The sequence below is a fragment of the Mesocricetus auratus genome, unplaced genomic scaffold, assembly GCF_017639785.1.
Source record: "Mesocricetus auratus isolate SY011 unplaced genomic scaffold, BCM_Maur_2.0 Super-Scaffold_100007, whole genome shotgun sequence".
Lineage (NCBI taxonomy): Eukaryota > Metazoa > Chordata > Mammalia > Rodentia > Cricetidae > Mesocricetus > Mesocricetus auratus.
In genome coordinates, this window is record NW_024429191.1 from 40,521,025 (window position 1) to 40,544,854 (window position 23,830).

The 23,830-nt window shown below is 47.3% G+C and overlaps 1 long non-coding RNA gene across 1 annotated transcript; it reads left to right on the plus strand.

The window, feature by feature from the left end:
- Positions 1 to 2,186: 2,186 nt before the first annotated feature.
- Positions 2,187 to 20,612, plus strand: LOC121141360. Its single transcript, XR_005878251.1, has 3 exons — positions 2,187 to 4,048; positions 4,542 to 4,640; positions 20,144 to 20,612. It is a non-coding gene; the product is annotated as an uncharacterized LOC121141360 (long non-coding RNA).
- Positions 20,613 to 23,830: the final 3,218 nt, after the last annotated feature.

The following is a 23,830-nucleotide window of genomic DNA, read 5'->3' on the forward strand; positions in this document are numbered from 1 at the left end:
AGTGCAGCTCTCAGACCTCATCAGAGAAACTCTTGCCGTAAGTGGATGGAAGGCAATGCAAAAACCCACAGCTGGTCAAGGTACAGAGAACAAAAGACTGTGGCGCACTCAGCCACACATGGGGCATCTGTATCACACCCACTCCGAGGCTCCGAGACCATCATGGAAGAAGGGACTGATTGGGGAGGACCACAGGGAAACAGTGTCTTTGGACATCCATGAACGCAGCAGCTGTGACTGCACAGGACCAAGCCAGTCGGCATTCTAGCATGGAGAAGGGTGTCTTATGAGTCCCCACCTCTAGCTTGAGGTACTACTGATAGTTGATGGTTTCTGGGGAGGGACAGTCAGTTTCTTTAAGGGTGTGGCTCCTGGTTAACCAAGGGATGGCCATGAACTAGAGTATAGGGACAGCACAAATTGGACTCCATGAATTATATTAAAAAGAAAGAGGGAAGAAAGCAAGGAAGGGGGAAGGGAGGGAGGAAGGATGGAAGGAAGGAAGGAAAAGAAAGACAGTTGGAAGGGGTGGGGATGAATCTGGAAGGAGTTAGGGGGAGACATGGGGTGGTGAATATGACCACAATTCATTGATGTAGGAGCCCAGGGAGACCTGGCTCAGGGACATCAGTGACACTCCCTTGGCAGAGACAGTGACTTGCAGGCTGACAATTTCCAGAGCCCCAGATGATGTTAGCCCCCTTCACAGACATATGGGAAGTAGAGACTTGGGAGGGGATCTGTTGCCTACACAAGTCAGGAATCTGATCTTGTTGCTTCTCCATCCTGCTCATGAGCTGGGCTGAGGGTAAGACTGAGTGTAACAGTGTCAGCTCCGAATGAAACTGCAATTCCCCAAATTCCAAACGGTGGTCCAGTCAGCCAAAATGAGCTCAACCTGGCCTACTGGAGAGTATCAGGAGGTTAGGTAAAAGCCGCATTCTTCAGGAACTTGGGAAGTAGGTTTCTCTCTACCAAAAGGAGTCCTTTCCCTTAGCTCTGGCAGAAGGGACATATGCCTGAGACACCTTTCATCAAGGCACATGCTGGCCTCTGGGCTCCCCCAGTCTCCACAAGCACCTGTTACACACACTTCAAAGTCCACGCTAGCATCCTCCCCCTTCTCACCTCCTCCCCATGCCAAACTCCCTCCAGCTCATGGGTTCCCCCCCCCCAGCCACTCTTTTCCTTATAACCCTGTTGTTCTCAGTGTGTCTCAGTGCTCTGCTCCTGCTTCTCTCACTGTGTATTCCCTGTCCCCTCTACGCTCCCCTTGCTTGCAGACAGCCCTGGTCATATCCATTCTACTGGGCCACAGTCAGCGTGTTTTCTCTCTCTGCTCTGGACTCTTCCAGACGCCTCTGGCTGCCCTCTCTCTCTCTCTCTCTCTCTCTCTCTCTCTCTCTCTCTCTCTCTCTCTCTCTCTCTCTCTCTCTCTCTCTTTGTGTGTGTGTGTCTGTCTGTCTGTCTGTCCTCTGTCTCTCTGTCTCATCTGCAATAAAAAAACCTTCCCCTTTAAAACACCATGTCATGACATCAGTTTATACACTGAGCACTCATAATGAAGTAACTGAGGATTTCTTCTTTGAGAGACATAGCTCTTTTCAATCCCTAGCTAATGATTTTAAACTTGGAGCACATTGTTTCCATTGGTCAAGCAGTCAAGCAGAGAAAGTACCAGAGGTGATTCAGACGGCTAGTAAGCCCAGTGGCCCACTGACACAGAAAAGTCTGAAAACCTTCCATGCCCCTTTCCTTCATATGACCCACAGACAAGCTCTCTGGGGAAAGGAAACTGATCTTGTTCCAGTCAAATCCATCAAATTTCCTCCACTTGACGCATCCCTGTCCAGCACGTGGAGATTTCTGCACTGTGGAAAGACAAAACTGATCTGGGGTTTGAGAATAAACCATTCCCTTTCTTCACCCCTTATAGGCTTGGAGTTAATCACAGGGCTATAAATGAAATGTTGGGACCCAAGATGAGTAAGAAGTCCAGCAGCCCAAACTCTGCCCAAGCCATTGATAGTCAAGACCTGAGGGCTCGGAGGAGCTGAGGCAGACAGGGGTGGGGCTGTGGGGGAAGAGGGATCTGTCTATCAGTGGGCACTCAGCAGGCTGTAAGCACTGTTAAATTTCTATTCATATCAGTAGTAAGTTAAGTTTACAATGTGAACACCCCTTCTGATGCTTATTTTCCTGTAAATAAGCAGTGAGTTGTGGACAGGGCTTTTGACTCTCCCTGGCTCTAATGGCTGCCTTAAACCAAAGGACTAGAAGTCAAGCAGACTGGCAGCTACCTAGCACCAGCCATCTGGGAACACAGCAGGGACACCTTAGAAAATGACAGGGTGATCACAGCCAATTGTCCTTGCTCCCAAAGGCACAGCCCAGTCCTTGCTGTTTCAAACAGCTCTTCCCAACATCTCAGTGCAAGCCAAAGAGCTTTCTAAGTAACCCTGCAACTATTTCCACCTTGGCCAGGAGGAGGGCTCTGTCCTTGGAGGTCTAGCAGAGGGGCTGCTTCGACTAGCCTAAGAGTCAGGCTGTGATTGGCCCAAACAAGCAGCTGTGATTAGCCCAAACATCCTTCTTAGGCTTTATACGTTCATTCACTGAATTGGCGGGGAGATGCACTGCTTCCCCTAAAGATCTCATAAAGGCTTCTTCTCCCAGGGATCTCCCCTTGCCTTTTGCAGTGAGAGCCGAGATGGTGGTAACACGAAGAAGCAAAAGAGAGAGCAGAGAGCAGTGGCTACGGCGGAGGTGCAGGCGGCAGGCAGCTAGGCAGTCATCAGGCCAAGATGAAAAAACAAGGCACTGCCTGCTTGACAGCTTAAGGAGAAGCTGCTGAACCAAAGAGGGGGAAGGGCAGCGCCAGGAGAGACCAGAGCGGGGTTGGCTGATAGAAGATAGAGGAGCCCAGTGTGGGAGCCCAAGTCTGTAATCCTGGAACTTGGCAGATGGAGACAGGAAGCTCAGGAGTTCAAATTCATCCTCAGCTACAACACAACTTCAAGACCAGCCCGGATTATGTAAGTCCAAGCCTCAAAAAATAAAATAAAATAAAAGATTTAAAGATCCGGAAAACAGAAACTGCAGGCCCTGGTTAACAGAAGTGTTCCAAAGATCTGTCAAGTCTTAAGGACCCAGGGTCTCAGACCTCAGAAGGAGCGCTGTTAATTTTGGCTGCCAAGGACGTACATTCCAGGCACCCGAGGCCTGAACCAGACTGGAACACTAGAGGGCGCCATGCTCTGCTGATTCGCCTGCCTACCGCCTGCTGCTTAGACGCCCTGAGAACAGAGTAGTACTTGAGGACTTTTCTCCTCGAAGACTGTCGCCTGTGCTCTCTATGTGGGTAGGGCAAAAGAGCCCTCAGCCCGCTGAGTGACAGCAGGAGTCAAAGACTTCTTTCCTAACTGCACTGTCTGGCCCTTGGCCCTGCACAGGTCTGCCAGTGGTCCTTGGGGCCTAGAGAGATGACGGAAAGTCCAGGGTCTCCACAAGCTGTGTTGCTGTTCACCTCCATTAATGGCATGCACGAGGGTGTGCATGGCGACTTCATTCGGAGCATCCGGAAAGGAAATGCCTGTGCTGGTCAGTTTTCCCATCAACTTGACTTGTATCTGGGAAGAGGGGAATAAACTGCCTCCGTCAGACTGGCCTGTGGACGTTCTCTTGATTGATGATTGGTGTGGGAGCGTCAAGCTCACGATGGCAGATGCCATGACTAGTCGGGTGGACCGGGGCTGTATAAGAACCCTGGAAGGAAGCCAGTAAGCAGCGCTTCTCCTGCTGTCTGCTTGAATCCCCACCTCCAAGTTGCTGGCTCTACCTGAGTTCCTGCCCTGGCTTCGCTTCCCTCAGTGAAGGGCTGTGTGAAGGAGACCCCCAAACAGTAGGGGCTTCCTCCCAGACCCTGGACGAGGCACAAGCCACACCCAAACACTTGTCTTCACAGAGAGACCCTTTATTAAGTCAGGAAGAAAAGTTGAAGTGGCCGCTTTCTGACTCAGGCTGAAAACTGCAGCAAATGGCCTTGCAGGTGGGATTTTTAAGAGGAGAAGAAGGGGGGAGGGTCTGTGTTAGAATGGGCGGGATTCTGTGGTAAAGGACATAGGGGACAAGGGAAAGGAGGAAGGGGTGTTTGTCCTGGGGGGACAAAGGATTGCCTCTGGATAGAGGGAGACAGACACAGCACAGTTTATAAAGGAAAAGGAGGAAATCCCATGTTTAATTTTAATTGGGCATGTTAATTAGGGTAGCCAAGGGGGCTTTAGATTGCTGGACCCCAATACTCTGATAGCTGAGCCTTGGTAGTCAGCCTCAGGAGGAGGAAGTGGCTAAATAAGGGGATAGACCTTGGGGGCAGCTTTAGGGATCTAATGGTTTTTAGCAGGGCAGAGGGATTGGGGGGAAGGGCAAGGCCTGCCAGGCCACATGCTCGAGTGGGCTAGTGTCCCTTCACTGTGTGACCAGGACAAGTCTGCCAAACAAATGCTTTCCTCCCTAAGTCACTTTTTTGGTCTTTATCACAGCAATAGAAGGCAAACTAGGACGCCTCAGGCTTGCGCCAACTGGAGCACAGACTGCGCGTGATCTTTTCTAAAGGAAGGAAGACAGCTGGGCAAAGAAATGTGAGTGACCTTGCACTAGCCAAGGAGACTTTCCCTTACAGAGAAGATGGTGTGGAGTCTCTCGAACATAAGGTTCTAGGAGAGGCAAAACCTCCTCAGAGTGGGAGAGACAGAACAGGTCACTGTGGGGACAGGAGCCTTGCCCACATGACAGGAACTGCGGGATGATAGGGATGCGGGTGTAGCTATGTGGAAAAAACTCTGCTCACAGGATGTGCGATGCAAGGTCACTGTCAGTACTACCGGAGAAGAGCACCTGTGCTGACTGCTCCCTAGGGGGCGCGTCATTCCAGGGACCCATGGCCAACCCCATGGACCGGTGGAGGAGAAAGTGCCCAAAATTAGATGCATCCGGCGCCTCGCATAGATGCCAGGCACCCAGCCAGTGCTCAGTGGGGCTCTGCCTTCTGCCCACAGAATGACTTCCAGGTTCCCTGGCTGACACCATGGGTAGAGGCACAGGTCACGAAGCTTCCTTCAGATGCCATCTACAGAACCTCTGTCCTCACTTGGGCTGGAAGGCATGCAGATAGTTGTCTGAGCCGGCCCCAGAAATACCCAGCACGCCCGCTCCAGGCTTCTCTTTGAGTTCAGCATAGAGTTAGGACCACATGGTTCTCTAACTCCGCTAGCCTTTCCAGTCCCCTGTGGCCAATATGTCTGGACTCTGGGGACTTACACTGTTGAGCAGGGTCGCTGCACAAGTGATGCTCTTCCCACTGGGCCTTCTGTTTTGTGTTTTGCTCCTAAGTCAAACAGGGCTCAGCCTAGAGTATTTCCTACCTTCTTTGGATTGCCTCAAAAATACCGAACAGGTGTAGGTCAGAGGCCCCTGGCAGCAGAACCTGCTGTCCCCCACATTTTCTAGCATATTGTAATGACAGCCTGCCTTTGATTACATCCCACAAGCTGGGAATTAATCAAACATCCCTAGGACTGGAATTATGAACAGTTGTGAGCCACCATGTGGGTACTGGGAATTGAACCCAAGACCTCTGCCAAGAGCAGTCAGTGGTCTTAACTGCTGAGCCATCTCTCCTGCCCCAACTTTCTTTTCTTCTTCAAGCTGGCAGTTGGAACCACCACATACACACACACACACACACACACACACACACACACACACACACACAGCCAAACACTCATTCCATCTCTAAGCCACACTCAATTTCCTAATTCCTTGATGTTGGGGTTAGGAGTGACCTAGCCTCACTGGAAGTTTTGCCCTGTTTATGTCTATTTTAGAAATCCTGTGTTAAAATACATAATACACCATCTCTTGGTGGGGAATGCCCTTCTGTGTATATGTTTCTCTTATTGGTTGATGAATAAAACACTGATTGGCCAGTAGCCAGGTAGAGCTAGGAGATGAGGAGAATTCTGGGGAGAGGAGAGAAGAGAGAGGCAGTCAGGGAGAGGCCATGTAGTCACTGAAGAAATAACTTGATGGAGCCTTCTCTGTTAAGATAGGTCCCGTAGAAATACATAGATTAGTAGTTATGGGTTAATAACTAAGAAAGCCAATAAGAAGCCTGAGTCATCAGCAAACAGTTTCTAATTAATAAAGTCTCTGTGTGTTTATTTGGGGCAAAGCAGCTGTGGGACCAGGCAAGACAGAAACCACTCTCTACAATCTCTGGATTTGCTCACTATTGACAAATTGTCCAGGATAGAGTTCTACAAATTTTTAAATTTTTTTCTCTTAAACAAAGCTGGAACAGCGGATACCCTGTAAGTTTTTCCTCATCGCTGTGTCTGTCCTTCTATCGGGGCCGAACCCCTACTTCAATGTCATGTTTCCCATGTTTAAATTACTGCCTATTGAACCTCCCACTCTGAGCCAGAGAGAAACACAGCAGAGCACTGTGAACCATGTCCCTTGGTGGTGCTGGGAGTCTGGGAAGCTGGGTTGTCTGTCCTACTCAGGTAGAGCAAGGACAACTGTGGGGACAGGAGATGGGGAGAGCCTCAGAGGCTGATTAACAGCTTGCCACCCATGAAACTAAGTCCTAGCCTTTTTAGGTGATGGTATGAATGGATCTGTCCCTTTGACACTTTCTCCTATTCTGATCACAAGGATGAAAACCAACCAGGCACCAGGTGGTGCCACAAGATCCCAAAAGGCAAACCAGCTCAAGTCTTACACAGGAAAAACATTTCTTCAAATGTAATAATCCCATGGCTGAGGATTGAGGTCAAAGAACTTGCCAGGCAAGCGTGAAGACCTGAGTTAGAATTCCCAGAACCACAAAAGAGGCTGGACACTGTCGTCCCAGCATCCCATGGTACAGTCTGGAGACAGGAGATCCCCAGACGTTAGTGGGTCATCAAAAGAACCAACGCCCAGCCTCAGACAGTGTAGAACCTCAGGTGTCAGGGCTGGAGAGGAGGCTCAATGGCTGAGAGCACAGGTTACTCTTCCAGAGGACCTGGGTTTGATTCCCAGCACCTACATAGCAGCTCACAACTGTCTAGTTCCAGGAGACCTAGCACCCCCCCACATCCCCAACATAGACATACATGCAGGCAAAATGCCACTCCACACCTGTGTTATGGCACACACATGCTCTTGTTTCCCCTCATTAATGCACATGTGCACATTTGCACACACACATGCACACACACGCACGCGCACACACACACACACACATACACACATGTATACACGCACCATCTTTATAAATAGCAGAAAGTCACTAGCCCTCACACCTGTCCAGCAACCACAGAAAGGGCCTATTCCAGCCCTAATTTGGGGCAGCCTAGATCTGTCTTAACAGTGCCGTCCCTTTTCTCCTGCACCCCCTTGCTTTGTAACGGAAAGGCTCACTCAGTCTGGCCCAGTTTCTCTTCATCGCCGAGACAAAGGTGTCCACGCTGTCCACGCGTCTGCATCATTGTAGACAGTCGCCAATTATTGCAGGTGTGGGCTCCAGTGCCAAATGGATTGAGGTCACCTGTGAACTCTTTATCCTTTTGAAACGCAGATATTGAATCAAAATGAAACTAAGCACGGAGTACAGGTGGGAAAACTGGGGGAGGCCAGCGAAGGCTGGGAGAGCCAGGGAATCCGTGTGCGAATGTGCAGGAAGCCCATGTGGGCTCTGGAGCCAGGCTCTCCTGACTTAAGGAGACTAGAACACTCTACTGCCCTCTACACTCTACTGTGTCTTTTCTGGTGATGTTAAAAGGGTTGTTTTGAGAGCAGCTCTTGATAAAAAAAAAAAAAAAAAAAAAAAAAAAAAGGCCTTTGATAACGTACTTTACATCTGTAAAGGAAGCAGTAGGAATAAGCATCTGCCTGGGGAAGAGCCCCTGGTAGCTGGGACACCCGGCGTTCTAGGCTTCCTCTAAGCAGCTTCTACCTGCCTAAATCCACCTGAAGCAGTGGTTCACAACACGTGGGTCACCACCCCTTTCGGGGTGGGGTGGGGCATGTCAAACAAACTTTTCACAGGGGTCACCTAAGACCAGCCAAATATTAGAGATTTATATTACAATTCATAACAGTAGCAAAATTACAGCTATGTAGTAGCAATGAAAGTAATTTTATGGTTGGGGGTTCCTCACCACAACATGAGGAACTGTATTCAAGGTTTGTAGCATTAGGAAGGTAGACTCACTGCCATGAACAGCCTTCTCAGGAGTCTTATCAGCCAGGGGGTATTAACATAGATGGCATCAGAGACCAGTCACCAGATACGGTGTGGGTGAGAAGAGGCTCATTTCAAACAGACTGCCTTCCCAGGGCACCAGGGGGTAAGGTCACTGGGAGCAGGTTTCTCTCCACTCTGGCCAGGGATGATCATCATGCTTGACCTCCAGTCTTTACAAAGCAAGATGCTTTGTGCCGGCTGCCACTCGCTATACCGGGGAGCTGCCCAAGTGAGTCACAGGCCTTTCTTTTGTGGCTGATTTAATTCACTTAGTATAATGTCGCCAAGTGTCACCCTCATGGCATGTGACAGAGCTCTCCTTCCTGGAGGCTGAGTGGATTCTGCTGTACCTTCATTTACTGCCCCTGCTACCAGTGGGCACCAGGACCGCCTCCCCTCTCGGTGACTGAACAGCACCGCACCAAGCCTGACTGTGCAGACACCTCTTAGAGGCTCTGACTCTGACGCTTCTAGGTACATGACCAGACGGAATAACCGAGGCTCTATTTTGGGTCTTGTGGTGCCTCCCACTGGTGTCTATACTGCTGCACAATTTCACATCCCCACTAACTGCCAATTCTTATGGAAAACTTTTATTTCAGCTCTGTTCCCCACAAAGTGAAGGTAGAATTAAATGCTTATGTTGTATTTTTATCTCACTGACGAATAATTTAGACATTTCTTACATTGGGTTACTACCACTGCTTACCCAGCTATTAAAAATATCAGCACAGGGGCTAAAGCGTCGACTCAGTGGTTAAGAGCACTGGCTGCTCTTGCCCAGGACCCAGGTTCAGTTCCCAGCACCTTTGTGGTAGCTCACAACCACTTGTCACTCCAGGTCCAGGGGATAGGATACCCTCTTCAGACCTCCAAGGGTGCCAGGCACATACATGGTGCACAGACATACATGCAGGCTAACCACTCATAACACTTAGGTTAAAAATAAACCTTAACAAATAGCACAAGCAAAAAAAAAATAGCACAAGCTCCTAACTCATCTGTTACTTTAACAAGAGAGAACATCAGTCCTCAGGGAATGATTTTTAGAGATATATTTTATTCTACAAACACACATACATACACACAGAACACACATAGGCAAAACATGCATACATAAAACACGGGTAACATTAGACTATAAAGCAATTATCTTGGTTTGCAGTTTGACATAGTGTTAAAACAGGAAAACTTAAAGATTCTACAAAAAAAAAAACCTGTTAAAACCGAAAAAAATGCTGGGCAGTGGTGGTGCATGCCTTTTATCCCAGCACTCGGGAGGCAGAGGCAGGTAGATCTCTGTGAGTTCAAGGCCAGCCTGGTCTACAAAGCTACACAGAGAAACCCTGTCTCAAAAAAACAAAAAACAAAAAAAAAAAAAGGAAAGAAAATAAATCCTAAAAAAGTATAAACTACAGCATCAGCATACAATTAGTTATGTTTGTATTTCAGCAAGAGCTTTGCACCATTATTTTTATTAGTATTTCCTAATTACAACTATTTAGTGTGTGTCTATGTGTGTGTGTGTACAAACATGCTTGTGCACATACACATGCATAGCATACATGTGGAAGTCAGAGGATAACTTGTGGAAATCAGAATCACATTTCCTGACTTCAAAGTATATAAATACAAGCTGAGCTTAGTGGCTTTGACCTGCAATTTTAGCTACATAGGGGTGAGGGGGAGGAAGGAAGGCTGCAAGTTCAAGGCCAGCTTAGTCAATTTAGCAATTCTGTCTCGCAATAAAATAAAAAAATAAATAAAAGGTGAGTGAGTTGGCTCAGTGGGTAAAGATTTTTGCTGTCAAACCCGATGACCTAAATTCAGTCCTTGACACACACATGGGAGAAGGAGAGAATTGACCTCCAGTGTAGCATGAGCATGCCTGCGATCACACATGTAAATAAATAAATAAATGTGTAAAAGAAGGGTCTGGCTAAAGATGCAATTTACTGGTAGAGTGCTTGTTTAGGGAGGTCAAGGCCCCGAGTACAATACCAAATACCAAGAGTGCACCCCAACTGTAATACAAAACAACATGGTATTGACAGGAAAGTAGATGTATCGACCAATGGAACCAAACAAAGCCCTGAAATAAACCCGTGACTGTGCATCTGATCCTTGACAAGGTGTCAATAAGACACAATGGAGAAAGGAAGGTCTCTTCAACAAATGCTGCTGGGAAAACTTGATATCAAACATGTAAAGTAATGAAGATGAACTTCAATCTCTCACCACATACAAAAATCAATGTAACGTGGACTAAAGACCTTACGATTCCAAGAAAAGGTAGAAGAAATGAACGCTTCAGGGTGTTGGAATGGGCAATGAATTTTTAATGTGACAAAGCATGGGAAACAAAGGGATAAACAGACACACTGGACCTTGTCAAAGTATAACCCTTCAGTGCAGCGAAGGGAACAGCCAGCAGCTGGGAATGTAAACTACAGAATAGGAGAAAATACTCACAAGGTAGATGTATCTCTAGAGATGCTATTCAAAGGTACCCTCAGCATCACTAGTCATCAGGGAAACTCAAGTCACAATGAGTTATTAATCCACATGTGGGTATTATGTACACATGTAAGACATCAAGTGTTGGTGAAAACGTGAAGAGCCCTTGCACGTTATGGGTTGAAAAGAAAGAGAATACAGTTGCTATAGAATAGCATATTGAGTCTCCTGAAAAAATTAAAAATAGAACTACCATATGGCCCAGAAAATCCACTTCTGAGCACTTATTTAAAGGAACTGAAATTAAAATCGAGAAGAGATGTTTGCAAAACCATGTTTATTACAGCTTTATTCACAATAGCCAAGAGCCAGAAGCATTCAAGCACCCAATCAAACTGCAGCGGCGTATGTGCTCTGTGAGATTCATACAGCTATAAACAAGGAAGAGACCCTGACCTCCATGAGGCAGATGCCTCCTGAGGATGATATGAAACAATATGACAAGAAAAGAACAAAGGCTGCTCTACTCCATTTCTGAGGTGTGGAAGTCGGTGAATAGAGAAGAGAATTGCGATGGGGGAGGGAAGGTCAGACGCTGCGATTGATTTCCTGTGGGGCTTAGTGATGCAGGCTGAATGAGTAATTGCGATCTGCCAACCCCACAACACCTGCAGCTAGCAATACAGCAACACACTGAAATCTCCGTAGGAGGCAAGGTCTCATGCAAAGAAAGTGTCACTACCGGAAACTAAAAATTAAAATGGGAGGGTCCTATAACAGAACCCACTGTTTGGGCTGCTTTATTTCTTTTAGACAGGCTCCCTGCCCACGTTGACCTGGAACTTCCTGCATAGTCACTGGTGACTTGGACAGAAACTGTTTCACAGGTTCTTGAGGAATGCTAAAAGTATCCACCAGCAATCCTTGTTTTTCCTGCCAGCGTCCGGCCCAGGCTGAGCCTCAGATGTCATCTTGAACATAGTCAGTAGGCCTGTTCTTTTGGGGTGCTTGGGGTTTTCCTTTGTACCCTGAATTAGCAAGATGACAAAATAGGAGACCACAGCGTTTATTCCTTCAGAGAGGCTCAGGATCAACACAGTCTATCGCTCTATGGATCCAAATATTTTCAATGGGAACTCCAGAAAGCAGTTAGGAAGTCGCTTTGCCCCAGGTGAGATCAAGCCAAGAACACTACAGGGAAATTGTGAGAGGCCTGGTAAAGTGGTTCAAGGTAAATACACTTGCTGCCAAACCTGACAACCAGAGTTTGATCTACCAAGCCCAATGGTGGGAGGAAAGAACCAGCTGCCTCACATGCATTCTGTGGCAACTACCCCCCAAATAAATGTAAGCGATAAGAAGAAGAAACTGGTCAGAAGAGCCACTTGGCTCTATCCACCATTACCCTGTTAAGTCAATATCACTCACTTCAGTTTGTGGCTTCTGCCTGGGATGGGATGGGGTGATCACAAAAGACTGGGTTTTCAATTCATCTAACAGCCAATTGGATGGGCACAGTTTTAAGTCTGTGGGTCCTGAGTGCCAACTCATGGAGCATGAATGGTAGGTTGATGTGTGCAGAGCTGCCCCAGGGCGTGGCTTCTCGTTTGACCTGGTATATGGTCGTGAAATGCTGAGAATGCCGGAGAGAGAGAACCTGCAGTACAGCACATGCAAACCAGGAGCCTGAGATGCAAGCTCCTCAGGGATCCATCTATGCCAAGAGGAGGAGAAAAGATTGCAAGAGCCAGATGAGATGAAAGACTCCAAAGGAGTCAGCATGAAACAGGCAGAGTAGAACAGGGCTGCTCCCTCATAGTAGAGAGGGGAGGATGCCTGAACACTGGCCCCTATCTCCTCTTCCCCCTCCTCCCCCCTCCTCCCCCTCCTCCTCCTCCCCCTCCTCCTCCTCCCCCTCCTCCCCCTCCCCCTCCTCTTCAGTTTGAACATAGGTAGGTCTTCATCTCCACCACTCTAAGAAGTCCTTCAGAGGTCTACCCAGAAGTGTGCTTTCCTACCCTGCTAGGAAATTCTCAACCAAATCAAGAAACACCATGTGAAAATGAGAGACGCCTACTTCCACTCCCCAAAAATTTCAGAGGCCCCTTGAAACTCTAGAAAACTAACTGGCGAAGATCATCCCCTGGGTGAAGCTATTCCATAAAGACTGAGAGTGGTGACTGCTTTTCCAAACTTAGCAAAAAAAGCGAACAAACCAGAAGGCACCTGTGCACATGTGGACATGTATGCACATGCAGACATGTCCCCAGAATCACGGCCTTAAGAAGGAACAAAATGACTCCAGAAGCCCACCCCAAAGAAAGATTAATCTATAAACTACCTGGCAAAGTATTCAAAGTAACGTCTCTTAAAGAAGCGCAACAACTCTTCAAGAGAAGGCGGACGGGCAGTCAAGTGGGATCTGGAAAGTAGGCCAGGACAGAAAGAGAAGAGCGCTAAACAGAGGCAGGTTAGCTCCGGAACAGAAGGGTGTTACAGCTGAGTGGGGGCGGGCACTTGCATCATGCCTGCTCGAGCAGAAGAGTCAGCACACTCAACACAGGTCGCTTGAAATCACCTAGGTGGACAGGGGGAGATGAAATAATGAAGGAAGGACTTACAGGGCACCATCAAGTTTATCAACACACACGACATGATTTCCATTTGACAGAACGGTGGGAGAAGCCTTCCCGGGGCTGGAGAGATGACTCAGCCTTTAAAGGCTAGGCTCACAACCAAAACTATAAAAGAACCCTTCCCAGGAGAAATAATAACTAAAAACTACCCAAGTTCAAAATAAAAAGGCCCCACCCAGATGCCAGGCACAGTAGCTCATGCTGTTAATCCCAGTACTCAGGAGGCAGAGATAGGTGGACCTCTGTGAGTTCGAGGTCAGCCTGGTCTACAGAGCCAGTTCCAGAACAGCCAGGGCTACATAGTGAGATCCTGTCTTAAGAAGAAAAAGAAAGAAAGAGGAGGAGGAGGAGGAGGAGGAGGAGGAGGAGGAGGAGGAGGAAGAGGAAGAGGAGGAGGAGGGAGGGAGGGAGGGAGGGAGGGAGGGAGGGAGGGAAAGAAGACTCCGCCCAGGATGACTTGAGGAAAGCCACACTAGACACAAAGAAACTTTCAAAACTCCAAAGCAAAGAACAAAAACGGTTGAAATCAGCATGGACCCAGCAATCGTCGGGGACTAGAAAGCTGCACCAGGCTTATATTGAGTGCTGGAGCAGAAACACCACAGGTCAGCACAGGTCAGAGGGAAGTGGGTGATAACACCACGCTGCTGCCTTGGAAATGGAGCTCTTTCAAAAGCAGAAAGAGAAAAAAAAAAAAACAGATGTGCTGGTACACACCTGTTATTCTGGTCCTCAGTGGCATGGGGATGGGGGGATTTTGAGGTGGAGGCCAGCCTGAACTACACAGCAAGATCCTAAGAGAAAGAGAGGAGGGAGGCCTTTCCCATCACACAGAGCTGGGGTGCCCATCACCACAGCCTTCCTGGCAAGTCCTGGTATAGGAAGTTCTTCAACTTGAGCCCAAAGTCCATTGGGATTCAACATGGGAAGAGAAAGCTCGCTGCTAAAAGTGAATACATATGATAATCGTGCACATGGACAAGTTCTAATTCTTATGAAGGACTTAAAAGATAAAGGAATATAATAATTACAGCTACAAAACTGTTAGTGGTTACAAAACTGTGAAGAGATATAATCTTTGCCATTAATAACAAAGTGTGTAGGAAATATCAAGAAATATTTTAATACAATTAAAATTTCCATTTAGAAACATTGTTATAAATAGAATATATTTCTCCTCAATCATCATGGAAACCACAAAGAAAATACCTATAGAAGATACTGAAAAGAAAAAAGATGTGAATCAAACTGTCTCACACACACACACACACACATACACACACAAAAATCAGTCCAGGCATGGTAGCACATGCCTTTCATCCCAGCACTCAGGAGGCACAGGCAGGTGGATGTCTGTGTGTTTGAGGTCAGCCTGGTCTACAGAGTGAGACTGAGTCAAAGGGAGAAAGAGCAGAGCTGGCCATTCACAAATGACAAATAGCTTCAGTCCAAAGCTGCCACAAGAAACAAACTCAGCATTACATAATCAAAGTCATTGCACCAGGAAGATGCAAATGATAAGTATGTCTATCGTCATCTTATGAATTGTAAATGTGTGCCCGCATCCTCGTGGGGCCATCTTTGCTCTTCTCAACTGCACTCTCTTTAACACAACATGAGCTTCTTTCTACTAATGGGCATGGGGAACCAAACCTCATTCACTAATGATAGGAACGTAAATTGCTAGGGTGTGGTCTGGTTAGATGCTACAGATTTTGATGTGTAATATGACCTGATATAATTTCTTTGCTCATAACTTATGCAAATACAACAGAGGCTAGAGTGAATCTTTAAACTTCCTTTTGTCAGACTTGCAAGATGGTTGCAGGGATAAAAATGCGTTGGGTATGGCTGGCAGCTGTGCTGTTTGAGGGGAAGGCACGGCTAGTAGAAGTTGGTCACATCAGAAGTGAGACTCTAAGAATCGCAGCCTGCCCCTACCTTGGATCCCAGCCCTTTTCCTGATTTGCCAAAATGTGAAGCACCTCTGCCACTTACTATAGCTGCTGTGACCTTCCTGCAACAGCAGACTGAAACCAGGAGCCCAAAGAAACCCTCCTCAGTTAGGCTGCTTCTGCTCACCATTTGCCACAGCAATGAGAACAATGAGTAATAAAATGGGGCATCTCACTCCTCATCACAAACACAGAAGCCTAGATCTGGGACAGCAACCACAAGAAGTTCACGAACGTGACGTGAGGCCGTCTCAGACGATAGTTCCAGGAGTGGCATCCGAGCTCTGCAGCACGGCTCGCTAACACTGCCTATCAGTCAAGATGAGAAACCAAGGTCTGAAAGGCAGCGTGACAGGCACTGCACACAAATGAAATCAGCAACGGAGCGTGACTTGCACTGCACACAAATGAAATCAGTCAAGGATTTAAAAAAAATTACTTCAAGCTGGCTCTACCAAGAATGCAAGAACTAGAAGGGATTCCGAATAGTTAAATACAAAGAATTATTTCTGGAAAAAATTTGCTTTTGAAAGTCCAATTTGAATGTTTTTCTACTTAAAATTTGAAGTAAGACATCCATTTGTTAGGGTAAAGGAATTTCAGATCTCTGTGCATGCGTAAGTGCAGACAGAGAATGTCACACTCACACCGACTTTCAGGGACAGCTTTTAGCTTTCCCTTCTCTTCATTCTTCACCTACAGAGAGCCGACTGATGCAGCAGTTTGCTGAAAAGACTGTTTTTTTATGCCAGCATTGAGAATGAGGGAAGAAGAAGCAGACTTTGGGAGCTAAGGAGAACAAAGCTGGCATTTGGTGCTGGCAAATTGCCTCCCAGTCGGACGTGTTAAACCCAGGCAAAACCACAACTAGAAAAGGATGAACATTAAAACCTGTGTTTGGGAGCCAGGGAGAGAGCTCAGTGGATGAAGTGCGTGCTGTGCCAGCATGACAGCCTTAGGACTGGATCCCAGAACCCTGTAAAAACCAGACATGGTGGTGCACATCCTTAATTCCAGTGCTGGGGACTGGAGACAGGCAGATCCTTGGGGCTTGCCAGTCAATCAAACCCAAACAGTGAGCTCCAGAGTCAGGTAGAGATCCTGTCTCAGAATATACACACACACACACACACACACACACACACACAAAACCACACACACACTTACATAACACACACACTTACATAACACACACTCACCCTCTCTCTCACACACACACTCACATAACACACACACACTCACACACACACACTCACTCACACACACACACTCACCCTTTCTCTCTCCTTCACACACACATACAGACACACACATACACAGTAACTTAAATTGAAGCACAACTCAGATTTGAACTAGCAGTCTTAAGAAAGAGCAAGTGATTCTGCACGTGGGTTGAACTTCATGTAAAAAGGATGAAGAATGGGAAAAAAGGAAGAACAAAGCCTCAAAGTTTGGAGCAATAAATAGAATAAGGAATTGCCTCATTCCTTATAACGCCTGAGTCATAAGTAACAGTCAGTTAAAATACTTAAATATTAGGGGCTGAAGTAGTGACTCAGCAGTTAAGAGCACTGGCTGCTTCTCTAGAGGACACAGGTTCAATCCCCAGCACCACATGCCAGCTCACAATTGTCTGCAACTCCTGTTCCAGGTGATATGGATATGAGTGCAGACAAATTACCCATATACATTAAGTAAATAAAAATGTTTTTAAAAGTCTTTATTCAAACAGATCACATGTACCAGTTTGAGGCTTTTTATGCCTGGTACTGCTGGTGAGATCTGGGAGCTTCCAGCTGGCCTGGAATTCGATCTGTACAAACTGACTCCAAGAAACTTACTAGCGCTGTCATTCTGGGGTCAGGACTTAAAACAAACCTAAGGCAAGCTTGGAAAACTATGGGGACATGGACAGGGGGAAAAGCCCCTCACCCAATAGTCTGCTCAAAACTCCGCGCCAGCTGAGGCAGGAATCCCAGCATTATACATTTGCTTCAAAGGGCGCAGGAATAGGAATAATATTCCTTTACATGCCCCTAGCTTATTTCCAAATAGCAATGACTCAGGATCATGACTGAGTCTGACTTTGGGCCTGGCCTGATTCCTTTCCCCAGATATTTTCTGGGCAATTCCAACAAGACTCTCAGTGACTGCACCTGCCTCCCTGCATCGACTGCAGACCTGGGGAGTCCCCTCAGCAGCCTTGCAGTGACCTCATTTGAGTTCCTTAATGATTCTTTACAGATAACGGCTTCACATTGCCAGATCAATCAGATACCCACAGGCAAAGAATGCAGGGGGCCCCCAAGCTCTCCCAGAGACACCCACACCCATGCACTGGGGCACACCTCTCTTTCTCCTAACCATCGTGCTTAAAATCCATATAAAAATACCTTTATTAGACTCAACTCTGCTTCATGCTAACCCATCCCAAAATTCTCTTTTGTATTGAAGCCACAAATCCTGGCTTGAGATCCCTGAAAGATTAGAGGAGGGATACCTCAACCTGCTAAGGGAGACAAGCAGAGCTTGCCCCTGCGCCCATCCCTCTAACCACTGACAAAATCTACACACTGGTAAGTGTCTCTATGAGTCTGTCATGCAACAGAGAAAAGTTGGAAAACAGAGGCTTGCTAGACTTTAATGGGAACTAAAATGTCTCTAAAAAATAAAAGGCATGCGAGACCTTGAAACTCACAGCCTCTGCAAGTCACCTGGGCAAGACAGTGACTTTTCTAAAGGGCAGGGCAGCCCTCATACTTAAAACCCCCTTTAATATGACAAGTAACCTTGGTTCATTTTCAGAGCTAGGCCTGACAAAGGAAAACTAATGGACCAAGAAAAGCTCTCAGAGACCTCAGCTGGGCCACAGGGGTTAGCCAACAATTCTATAGCTTGTCCCACAGCACAGTGCTCATAAGAGAGGGGGGTAAAGCACCCTCACTATTCCCCACTACAGTGGGCAGGTGGCTTATTCAAGGAGTGTTCGAGGCCCAGCATGGGGGCTCATGTCTAGAATCTCAGCATTTGGGATGCCAAAGAAGGAGGATTGCCAAGAGTTCAAGGCAAGCCTCTGCTACACAGTAAGTTCCAGTTCAGCTTGGGCTAAGGAATGTGATCTTTCTCAGTACCCCTCTCCCTAATCAGTGACATCTATAAGAGGCCTGGTGCCTGTCAGCAGGGTTCCTGACATGCAGGGTTCTTAGCACACCGTGCTACAAAAGGCTTTCCTCTGCCAGCTTTGCCAGGGACCAGGGGATAGGTGTATTCCACTGAAGCAAAGCCACAAAGGTAAGGTAAGGTAAGAGATTGGGTCTCTGGGCAGTGGTGGCACACGCCTTTAATACCAGCACTCGAGAGGCAGAGGCAGGGAGATCTCTGTGAGTTCAAGGCCAGCCTGGTCTACAGAGCAAGTTCCAGGTCAGACTCTAAAGCTACAAAGAAACCCTGCTCAAAAACAAACAAACAAACAAACAAAACACAAGGATTGGGCCTCTTTGTGGTGTATAGGATGCCTAGGTGACCTGAGGGCACTGTCATTCAGGAATGAGGCAGGTCATGCTGGGTACTCCTGCACATACACCGTCCTCAGCTTAACTAGAACAGATGAATCAGACTCCACGGGTCCATCCAGAGCTCTTCCAGAGAGGGATGCTAACCCTCCACTGCTAGCCTTGCTAAAGATGAGAGGCACCCCACAGGCAAGCACTGCACTGTCCTTTGAGTGCTTGTCTGACAGGCGATGAATATGGGTTAAGACCATGTCCTGTGCCGGATTTAGCCCAGCTCTCTCATATCATGCCCAGTGTTTTAAAAGGCTCTTCTCTCCCTGAAAAGCCTGCGATATAAAATCAGAAGGACCTAGAAAGGTTCTCCTTGGGAGCCCACCACCCAATCCATCTATCTAGAGATTTTGTGCACAGAAAGGTGTTCTGAAGGGAAAGCAGGCTGTCCCCACATGGGGAGAGCGCCTGCAAGTGTGGACATCAAAGGAAAAGGACAGTCCAACTGAGTTCATACCCTCCACACAAGCCAGCTCCTCCAGCAGGATACAGTGGGGTTCCTACAAGGATGTCAGCCCTATATTCTCTAGATCGATATTGGGCCACTCTAATAAGCCCCCTATTATCGTCCTAGACAGCCTTGGTGGTCTGTGTTAGCTAGTTTTCCATTACCACTACAATTAGAGATAATCAGCATATAAAGATGAAAGCATCACTCGGACTCACAGTTTCAGAGGCTTCAGCGTGAGGTTGGCCACTGCTTTTTGGGCCCATGGTGAGACAGTATGTCATGGCACGTGTTCAAGCCTCTCACCTCACAGGGGCAGCAAAGAGAAAAGGGGCTGGGGTCCCAGCATGGCACATCTCAATGACCTAACTTCCTCCTACTGTGACCCATTCCTTGAAGTCCTACCAATAATACCACAAGACTAGAAACAAGCCTTTAACACATGGGCCTTTGGGCACATGGGTCCGAACTCTAACCTGTCTGACGTGAACTAGTGGTTTCACATTTTACTAACATCAGTAAGTTATTTCCTAACACTGCACTACCAGTTTTGGGCCACAGAAGCAAGTGCTCGCCCTGACAACGCCCTACAGCATTTTCAGGATAGATGTCATATGGGAAGACTTGCTAGGTACAGTCCTTGTTAGGGACAGGGTCAGACAAGTGTGGCTTTGGAAACAAAGGGTGAGCTGTACTTACATAGTTCATCTTACAAATATGCAAGGCTTTGACACTTGAACAACGCTTTTTAAAGGGTAAATAAACCACTCACCAAGACTGTCTTTCTACAGGTCCTAGAGCCATGAGGCCCCGGCATCCCTTTACTCTGTCACCAGGGCACTGCAGCCGGGAGCTCTAGCAGCTGCTTATCTGGTAAACTAGAGGAAACTGTGAAAGCGCTCCAGGTAAATGATACTGTGGAGTCCTCATGCCTCATCCGTGAGCATCCCCGGGCCATAGGCTGCATCTGCCTGGTCACATAGATGAATGTGTGATGGCTAACCATCTTTGTCAATTTAACTAGGTTTACAATCAGCCAGAAGAAAAACACATCTCATGTGTCTGTAAAGGCCTTCCAGGGAGTATTAAGTGAGGGAGAAAGACCCACTCTAAATGTGGATGGACCATCCCAAGGCTCAGGTCCCGGATATAATAAAATGTGGAAAGAAAAAAGAGCCAGGTGATCTATTGAGCCTTGGACAGCAGATCAGTACCCATCCCAAGTATACACATGGACTTTGGACTCCCATAGAACAATGTGAGGTGCACTCTCACCCTGAACTCTTGGGGAAGGGTCTAGGCCCTGCCCTATATGAAATGACAGACTATGGACACCCCCATGGAGGGCCTCACCCTCCCTGGGGGAATGAGGGGATAACGGGGGGGGGGGGGATGGGGGGAGGACACGGGAGGAGGGGAGGGAAAGGGAGAGGGACCTCGAACTGACTTGTGAAGCAACCTTGTTTCTTATCTAAATTTAAAATGGAAAATAAAAAATAATAATAATAAAAAAAAAGAAAAAAGAGCCAGAAATAGACAGTATCCTCTTTTTTGCTTGGTTGGCCATGTAGCAAACAGTTATCATGCACATTAGACTCCTGTCACCATGGGCTCTCTGCCCAACACATAGGACCAAGTGACCATAAACCAGGCCCTCTTTTTATTTTTTAAGATTTATTTATGTATTTATTTATTATGTACACAGTGTTCTGTCTGCATGCCAGAAGAGAGCATCAGCTCTTATTATAGACAGTTGTGAGCCATCATGTAGCTGTTGGGAATTAAACTCAGGACTTCTGGGAGAGCAGCCAGTGCTCCTACCCTCTGAGCCATCTCTCCAGACTGAACCAGGACCTTTTAACCCATGAGCAAAGCCAGTCTTTCCCCTTCAGCCATCTGTTAACGTACTGGCCACAGAAACAAAACCCGCAGCCCGGGTGGGATTTCTTTTTGTCTCTGTAACATCATTACCAGATCACACTGGATCAGGCCTCTGTATTGAACACCTTTAGAAGAGAACCACCTTCCTTCTTTTTCACCTTGCTGGAGAGAATATTCTGGCTTGGCAAGGGACTTCATTTTTTAGAAAAACTTCTTCCTCATCCATATGAGTTCTAGGTTCCAAGTGTTTACAGGTGGGCAATTAGCAAACGGTTTGTCATGACATGAGCCCAGCTGCGTGATCTCTTATTGCTCACCACCCAACTGGTGTTTGTCAGTGTGTCTTCTAGAAACTCCCCCTTTCAAAGAGCTCAGGTCTGTTCGTTGGTTAGAAAAACAACACCGTAGCAACAAATCATCTCTGAGTCTCATTCACTCAATGCGGCCAAAGTTTATTCTGGCTCGTGGTGTGGCTTCCCGCACGTCAGTGGGATGGGGCTCTTGCATGTGGCAAGGGGCTTCAGGAAGCTGGTTCCTTGTGTCTTGTGGACCTGCCATCTTCAGCACTAGGGAAAGTCAGAATTAGGTGCTGCAAGGTATGACAGCCATCTCTAAAACCAGAGACTTGTGACAAGAAAATCTTGGAGGCCTGGGTTACAGTCTGGTAGATCCCAGAACCAATGTTGAAAGCACAGTACTAGTTTTGGGTGTTGTTTAAATGTATCTCAAGGCTCATAAATGGGGCACTTGGTCCTTGTTAAACCTTTAAGGGATGGGGCCTAGGGCAGGTCACTAGGGATCCAACCCTCAATGGGAGTTAGTGTAGGTGTTATGAACCCCTCCCCCACTTCCTGTCTTGATGCAGAAGGGCTCCCTCTTTTATACCCTCCTCCCACACTATGCCAAGCTCCACAAGATCCTCACGAGAGCCAAGCTGATACCAGCACATACCCTTGGATCTCCAAAACTGTGAGTTAAATAAACTTCTCTTGATAACATGCTTGGCTTTGAGTATTTTACCACAGGAATGAAGAAATGGAATCACACACTCAGAACCGGGGTCAGAATCCTAAGGTTATCTGGGGGTCTGAAGAGACTTGTAAGGCCGAAGGCTCTGTAGAGCAAGGGCTCCAACATCGGAGACCATGGGTTCAAGTCCTGGTTTGTCTGTCACTACTTGTCTCAGCTGACACTGAGACACACCGTTTCTCTGAGCTCCTGTGGCCTCCTTTGTACAAATGAATATTGTTCGTACTAATAGTTCTCAAGCTTAAGGAGGCTAGTTCCCAAGCTAGAAGGCACCAGACCAATACCATGGAATATTCATTTTCCTGCAGAAGTTTCACTAGCTGAGCCAGCTTCTCCCATCTGTTCAGTGAGTACAAAGAGGTTGACCTTGGAGTTTCCTCCAAGTTCCTGTGGGAGGGGATCCTAACCACACAACACCGCCCTCTCAGTCCTCAGAGGCCCTTATGTCCTGGGCCTGCCAGCCCCAAGTTCTGGAAGGCTCTGCAGCTCATGTGTCTACCAGATGACAGTGGAAGGACTCTGAGATGCTCCCAGAAAGACTTGCTCCACAAACACCACACACTGTCTAGACCCTGTCCCCATGCAGGGCCCAGTTTCCAAAAAGGGTCATCCTCATTTGCCCTTACCCAACCCATCCTCCTTCCCAGCTCTGGGATTCTCCTATGTTGTGTATTTTGTCCACCAGTCCCAGACCATGTCCTCTGCTGCCCCTCAAAATTCCCCTGAGCTGGACATGCCAGCAGAAACATCCAGAAAAGAACATCTTGATTTCAGCAGAGCCCTTAACAGCACATCTCCCAATGTCTGTGTCTGAATGCCAGCCTAGACGTCAGATGCCCTGTTTCTCCACTGGCCCACTGGGCAGTCTTATTTGAGTCTGTATCTGTGAAACTCAGGGTTAGACAGAGCAAGCATGTTTCAGTTCTGAGATTGAAGGTACGACTTGGGGGAGAGCCCAGTGTAACCACAGTGGATCCTGGCTTCTTCTTTTTCCAGCAGGATAGAGGTCTCTCTGTCATGCCTTCTTTTGTCTTCTTCTCATTTTTTAAGATTTATTTATTTATTATATATACAGAGTTCTGTCTACATACCAGAAGAGGTCATCAGACTCATTATAGATGGTTGTGAGTCACCATGTGGGTGCTGGGAATTGAACTCAGGACCTCTGGAAGAGCAGTCAGTGCTCTCAACCTCTGAGCCATCTCTCTATCCCCCCTCCTTTTGGCTTCTGCTGGAACAGATGTAGGCTCCCTATTGTGTCAGGATCGGACCAGAAGTCTTTGCAGACAAGCCTGCAAACCTGGCTGTGCAATTGGCCCTTGGCCAAAGCCTCCTGCCACCACCAAGCTAGGGCATGATACTCCTCAGGTCACTTCAAATTTCAGTGTCCCTATCCCCACCACCATGCCCTGGTAATGGAACCCCTTGTCACCTCCTCCCTCCCTAAACTCCTCTGAAGACCAATTGTTTCAGAAATGTACTGAAAAGCTGCCAGTCACACACACACACACACACACACACACACACACACACACACATTTTATTTTTATATAAAATAAAGGGTCATG